Here is a 7,092-nt window from a genome sequence, read left to right as displayed (position 1 = left end):
TGGAGCCTTCTCTTCTCCAGGTGAACCCCCCCAGCTGTCCCAGCCTGGCTCCAGAGCAGAGGGGCTCCAGCCCTGGCAGCATCTCCGTGGCCTCCTCTGGACTCTCTCCAGCAGCTCCACGTCCTCCCTGTGCTGGAGACCTCCAAGCTGGATTCAGTGCCCAAAGATGATAAATAGGCTTTGAAGAAGCAAAACCACAAAGCCTTAACTGGTTTCTTCTGCAATTTTTTGTCCAGATTCTTGATCCCAAGGAGGTTCCTCCATGGCGGATCTGGGTACTCGTAGGCTCTGCTGAGAAAGGCTTTGCATTCCAACTGTGTGCCCTTGGGGAGAAAGGCCCTCTGGATTTCTGGGCAGGGTGGTGGTTTTTTCCGTCTAAATGATGGACTAGGCAGGGTTCATGTCTGCGTGGACCATTCCAGGGTAGGAGACTCCCATTAGCATGTGCAGAGGAAGCCAAGGGAAGTGGGGAGAAGGGCAAGAAAACCTTCTGCTCTTCCACAGAGCTGAGCCAGGAGACTTCACGTGTTGACTGCAGGGTGAACGAGGGCTGGGCTGAACTGGCACGGTTGTGTCTCACTGGCCAGCCCAGTGACCTGGTCAGAGGTGCCCAACACAGTCATGGCCTCTCCATTTCTGCACTGGCAGCTCTCACCCACACCTGTGTGAAGGCCAAACCTCCAGAAGAACAAAGCACCCAAAACAAGCAGATATTGCAGATGAAAAGCCCTCCCAATGCCCCTTCAGCAAGACCTTGCAACCAGATCCTGCACAGTCTGTGGATATCCCTGGACCACCAGGACAGGTGTTGTACACAGGGCCAAGGAGTGGGAAGAGTCCTGAAAGCAACAGTTGAAGAATGGCTGCTCCATCCCAGTCACACCAGTATGATTATGATCCAGCTGGGGTCCCCTTCCAGGTCCTTCTCCCAGCTCTGCATTCCAGGAGCTCTGCTGTCCCCAGGTTCAGCACACTGCAGCCCACGTGTTCTTTGGGGGGGTCAGCTTTTTTGTTTTTCTCCAAATCAACATGGTCTCCACGGGGATGGTCCCAGTCTGAGGTGGACGTTGCTGCACAGTGTTCCTCTGCCTTGAGTTCCTGAGACGTGGCCTCTGCTACTTGGTTTGGTGTTTATTTGTTTTGCCCAGTTCCTCCTTTGTTTTTAGGGTTGGCTCCTACTTTCCTAATGCTGGTGGATATCCTGGCAGGGGCAGATGTAGGGACAGAAAGGCCACTGGGGAGCACTGGCAGGAAAGGAACATCTGATTTGTGACTGGGAGCATCTGCCCTTACAGCCCTGTTCTGAACGTCCCAGGTATTTCATGGAGGAAGGAGAGCGTGGCAGTACCACATGACCAGTGAACACAGCCCTGATTTCAGATCTGCAGTGCTCCCAACAGAGTTAGCAAATGAGTTGCAGACCGGGAACTATCTGCAAATAGTTTCCAATAATGAATTTAGGTGCGAAAGCTGCAATCTGCTCCCAGACAATCTGTAAACAGAGAGAAGGAAAATTCACCAAAATAAGTTATTCATTTCAGATTACTCTTCTAGCTCATGTCTTAACTTGAAAACCTCCAGGGCCTGCAGAGATTTCCAGGGATGCTCCTATACCATTCACAGTGCTGTGCTGTGACGGGCACAGTGATGGTGAGGCAGATAAGGGTGTCCTGTCAATGCTTGGCCAGTGCTTATCCCTCCCAGATGATGGGGATTTGCTACCAAACATGAACCAGCTCCATGGGTTCTCCAAAGACAGGGAAGATAAGACTATTCAAGGCCAAAAGTTGGACTGTTCCCTGTTCCTGTTGCCATCATCAGAGGGATACAGGAAAGGGAACCACCCTGGAGCAGGAACCAAAACAGAGATGGGATGGGGAACGAGAGGGAAGGAGAGCACACAGTTAAGGGACAGGGGAGCAGGGCAGGCTGGAGGCAAATAAATAACTTCAAGCTGGATCAAACCACGTGGGACATACAGGTGGGTCCCATCATGGCCTGGCATTCCTGAATAAGGGCACTTGTGCTGGGTGCTGGAGCCCACCTGCTGATGCACCAGGAACTGTGCCCAGCCATGTTTTGGAAACTTCCAAACAGCACTGGGGGGAGGAATTGGCCCTTAAGAAGAACGAGTTCTCTCAGAGCAGCCTGAGGTTTCCTGGGGCACCTCTGCCCTGACAAACAGCAGTGCCCCCAGGCAGACTGTCCTGGCATGGGGACCACGAGCAGGCTGTGAGTGTCCCATGCCTGTGCACACTTTGGGATGAGCTTGGGACTTGGCAGGGCTTGATACTTGAGAAACTGGCTAAAGAGCAGAAAAACTGTACATGGAAAAGACAAACATATGGAGCTGGAGGTGGGCTATGGCGGTGATTATTTGTTCAGTTCTGTGCAAGGATTGCTCCCTCTGAAGTGGCTTGAGCTGCTCGTGGGTCCTCCCAGGCAGGACCTTCAGCAGGGACAGGACAGGACCTTTGTCACTTTGACTGTGGGTGCCCCTTGGATCTCCAGAGGCCTCACTCTGGCTCTTTAGTTTTAAGTTTTTTGGGTTTTAGAAAATTGTGGTGCAATCACAAGTCTTCACACCTCCCCGTGGTAAGCAGCAGAATGGGCTGGAGCACACTAAGGTGTCTCACAGAGAGGTGTGAGGCAATATTGTCTTCTTTTGTTAGAGCTAAAAAAGTAAACAAAATTCCAGTGCATATTTTCCTGAAAATAAAATGGGGGAGGACATTGAGTAAATATGTGGAAGTGAAAAGTTCAGAGCAGAATTTTCCATCTCTGATCATGCCAAACTGGGCAGAAGGTTTGAAAAACAAAGTACTGCTCATACTCCAAGGAGGTTAAATGTGACCCCAGACATCACCTGGAGAGAACCTGTGGCGAGCTGGCCTTTTACAAACTTTTTTTTTCTGTCCTGAAACTTGCTCTGTATTCAGGGGAGTACAGTAATACTCAAACACTGAGCTCAAACCTGGTGGATTTGTCTTTGATCCAGTTTGGCAATTATTGTCCCAAACTACTGTGATCTCAACAAATGCCAGTGTTTGGCCTTTTGGAGCTGCTGGTCTTACAGCCCAGCTGACACTAATCACAAAGCACAGAATTACTGTGGCATTACTGCTGCTCTGGACCACGATGGATTTGCAGGGGGATGTGTGCTGGAACTATCAAGGCTTTACAAGAAGTATTTCAGCTTTAAGAAATAACCCAAAGAAAATGCTGGCAAGGCTGTTCAACCAGCTCTTAACGAAGGCTTTACAAATATCACTGTCAAGGGAATGGCTTTGCCCTGCTGACAAAAGGCAGGTGAACATTTGGGCACCTGATTCACTTTCCCAAAGTGGGAATTGGCAAAAGAAAGTCATGGCAGTGAGTGCTTGGGCAAAAAGCAGCGTCATGTACAGTGGGAGGGAGGTGGGGGCCTTGGCAGTGGGATGAGCCTGGAAAACCTCCTGTTATAGCCACGTCCTGAACCCCATTGATGTGGTGGCCACTTGCTCATCCCTCCTTCCCCAGCTCAGTGAAGAGGCTGAAGTGATGACTAAGAGCCTGTTCTTGCATAGTGTGTCCCCAGGAAAAATGCAGTGCCCACGTAGTTTCCTAAAGAAAGTGGTTTTCAGGAAAAGACAGAAGGCTGGAGGAAAACATAATGCAGCTCTGTGGGAAGGCTCAGCGGCCCATGGAAATCAGCTCTTTCCATTGAAAATTTGGCTCTCTGAAAAACAGCTGCTTGATTTGGAGCCCTGGCAGCAGCAGTGGGAACTGTGAATCCAATGCCCTTGTCCCCATCTCCTACAGAATCAGGGCTCCTCGAGGCTGTGCTGACCAGTTCCTGGTTGAGCTGAAGGCACTCAGGGACACTCAGGCTGCTCCTCAAGGGTTAATGTCTCTGTGCGTCACAAGAGCTGAGGTCCAGCTGTGAATGCTGGAGGATTCTGTGAGAAAGAGACACACAAACCTGACCTCCAGCAAAACTCTGCCACGTTTCTCAGCTTGGAGGGTCTCCACAGTTGCCTCCTCGATGTTCCTGCGTGCCCTGACTCCTGGGTGCTGATGTCTGTGCCACCCCTTGGCTAAGGATTGTAAAATGGGTAACCCAAGGATGCTGGTTTGGGTTTAATTTTGTTCCAGAGACCTCAAAGCACTGGAGAGCACCTCACGATACCCTGTGATGCAGGCTCAGAAGCTCTATGGATCCTGTGACAGATGTGCCTTAGCGTGAGTTTGAGGGTTTTCTGGCACTGCAGGAGCTCCTTGGACTGGGAATTACGGGGCTCTGCTGCTGCCTTGCTGAGGAATCTGTACTATTGGATGGCACCCCTAAAGCAAGCAGAGGGTGCTGGCATGAGGGCTGTGCCCAGGTGGCCAGGCCAGGCCGTGTTGGAGCCACGGTGCCATATGGTGCAGAGCCAGTGCTGGCCATCCCTTTGCAACGAAATAATACTCTGGTTTACGACTGTTTGCAATTAGCCTCCTGCAGCAGATGAATAATCTGTTCGTGTTGATTCGACAGAGACGTTTGGAAGGGGGACAAACAGTGTGTTCTGTCTCACCCAGCAATCACAGGAATTAACAGAGAAAAATACGGACACACCGATAATTCCCAGCAACAATCCAGTAAATTTAGCAGTGCTGGCACAAAACAAGTGGCAAATGCAACAAACAGGGCTTGGAGGAGCCACAAAACCTGCTGCCACCAGGCAGAACAGCCACTTGCCACCTGAGCGTGGCTGGAGAGAGGGGTCGGGGAGGGGAAGGGGCAGCCCCTGCCCCGGGCTGTGCAGTGCTGGGGTGTGACAGCAACAGCACCACAACCCCCGTGGGAGAGAGGCTTTCTCGCCGTCAGAAAATAAAAGCCATTTTCAGAAGGCGAACAGATTTTGGTTGGGAGGTGAGGGAAGCGGAGGGCCAAGAATAGAAGGGAACAGTGGGCGTAATTCTGACTCCCTGCTGCATTCAAAGTAAAGTACAGGACAAGTTTCAAGGAAACAGCAGGCCAGACCTCGGGGGAGCTGGCAGGGAAAGCCGAGCCTGGCGGGGTGTGGGGGAGCCGCCCGTGCTGCCCCAGGGAGAGCAGCAGTGCAGGCACGGGGTGTGAGCAGCACAAAGGAGAGATGCATCACTGCCCTTGCCCCGAGCAGGGTGCAGAGGCACAAATCACAGTCCCCTTATTAGGGATTTTAAGGGAGACAGGGATTTTAGAGGAGGAGATGATGATGCTGGGTGACAGCGGTGAAGTGGGTTCTAAGTGCAACAGAGCTGAGCATGAAACAGGGGGAAATCAGTCAAGCCAGCGATGGCTGATCACTACCAAAAGCTAACATTTTCAGCTATATCCCTGTTTGCCCATGGCCAGCGCTGGCCCCGCAAGCCGCTCTGGGCGGGCCGGGCTCGGCAGAGCCGAACGCCCTCTGCGCGCCCGCGGCAGGAACTGCATTGGAGCTGCCCGAGGGACGGGGACACATCGCGCTCTGCTCCCCCGATGCCTCTGCTCCCCCCAGGGCAGCGCTGCCGGCTGCTGGCATGGACTGTGAGTGTGAGTGTGAGTATGCTGAGCCATGAGATGATGGGGACGTCAGGCAAAGCCAGCGCAAGGCTAACACGGCTGCAGGTGCCAGGCAGGGCAGCCCTGAGCATTCCCATGCTGCAGGAACTGCTATTTTGGCTCTTCTCTCCGTGAGAGATACCTGCAGGGCTGGGGGCTCTGCCCAGAGTCTGCTGGAAATTACCACCTTGACTGTAGTCACAGAATCACAGGATCACTGAGGTTGGAAAAGCCCTCCCTGTGCCCCATCCCCACCTTGTCCCCCAGCCCAGAGCACTGAGTGCCACGGCCAGGCCTGCCTTGGACACCTCCAGGGGTGAGGACTCCAACACCTCCCTGGGCAGCCCCTGCCAATGCCTGACCACCATGAAGAAGTTCGTCCTGATGTCCAACCAGATATTTTTGCTCAGCCACTGCAGCTTTGGGCTTGCTGGCAGATGGGCTGGAGCGTTAAAAATGTGCTGCTGTCCTGGGCATCGGGGGATGGTGGGCAGGGCTGGAGGGACCTTCCCCGTTCCATGGTGTGGAGCTGTGGTGCTGGGACTGTCCCTGTCTGAGCTGCATCTCTGATGGTGAGCAGGACACTCAGGGAACAGTGTAGGAACAGGGGCAGTGTGGAGGTAACTAGCCCCTGGCAGCCCCTGGCAGCCCCTGGAGATGGATACTGGCATGGCAAGGAGAGCAGTGAGGGATGGGAGGGCTCTGGGAGAGCCTCAACATTTCAGCACAGTAGGAAACTCTTCCCCTGAGTGGAGGGGAGACAACCTCCACCCCTGCAGCTCACATGAACCCTTGGCCAGGCTACGTGGGGAACCACAGTGGTGCAGCTCTGGTACTGCCCTGGGAGCAGGGCAGGATTCAGTGCTGATTCCTCCTCCTCAGGATTTCCCAAAGCCCAGAGCCCAGCTGGCCCCTTTGGATTATGTGCCCACCTTAATGCCTTTCCCACCTTTCCCCGTCCTGCCTCTTCCCTGTCTGGCACTTCCATTTTCCCCCCAGTGCAGCCCCAAGGACAAGCAGTCAAGGACAGCAGCTACTCCTATGGAGCCAGGATGAGGGTGGAGCCCATGCAGCTTTAGCTCCTCGTGTGCAATAAATCACATCAAAACTGGAAGAGGGCAGGTCTGTGGAATAAGCAGGTCCCTCAGGTCTGTGTGTCCTATTGGTTGTCTCCCTGTCTTACCCTATCTCAGTTTCCCCCAAAGAAGCAAGAAAAGGCCTCGTGTGAGTTCTCTTCCATCTTCCACAGCTGCTTGCATGGCAAACATCTCTGATCTGCTCCAAGAGGTGCCTTGTGGAGAAGGGCTGTCAGTCGTGTGCCCTGAAAAACTGCAGGCTGGGAAATTCTTGCACCACTGCTGAGTGTGAAAGGACACTCGATAAACAAACTCAGGACTTCTCTCTTCCTCAGGCTCCAGAGGGTCTGTGAATCCCACTGACTATTTGGTGTCACACTAAAGCAACAGAGAAGCCATCTCTGAAAGACACCTTCCTGTGTATGTGTGATGAAGTGCTCTGAAATACAAAAAATACCTTCAGACTGA

Source organism: Empidonax traillii, unplaced genomic scaffold (genome assembly GCF_003031625.1).
Source record: "Empidonax traillii isolate 1590-97213 ecotype Southwest subspecies unplaced genomic scaffold, ASM303162v1 scaffold603:size388340, whole genome shotgun sequence".
Classification (NCBI taxonomy): Eukaryota; Metazoa; Chordata; class Aves; order Passeriformes; family Tyrannidae; genus Empidonax; species Empidonax traillii.
This window is presented reverse-complemented; position numbering follows the sequence as displayed.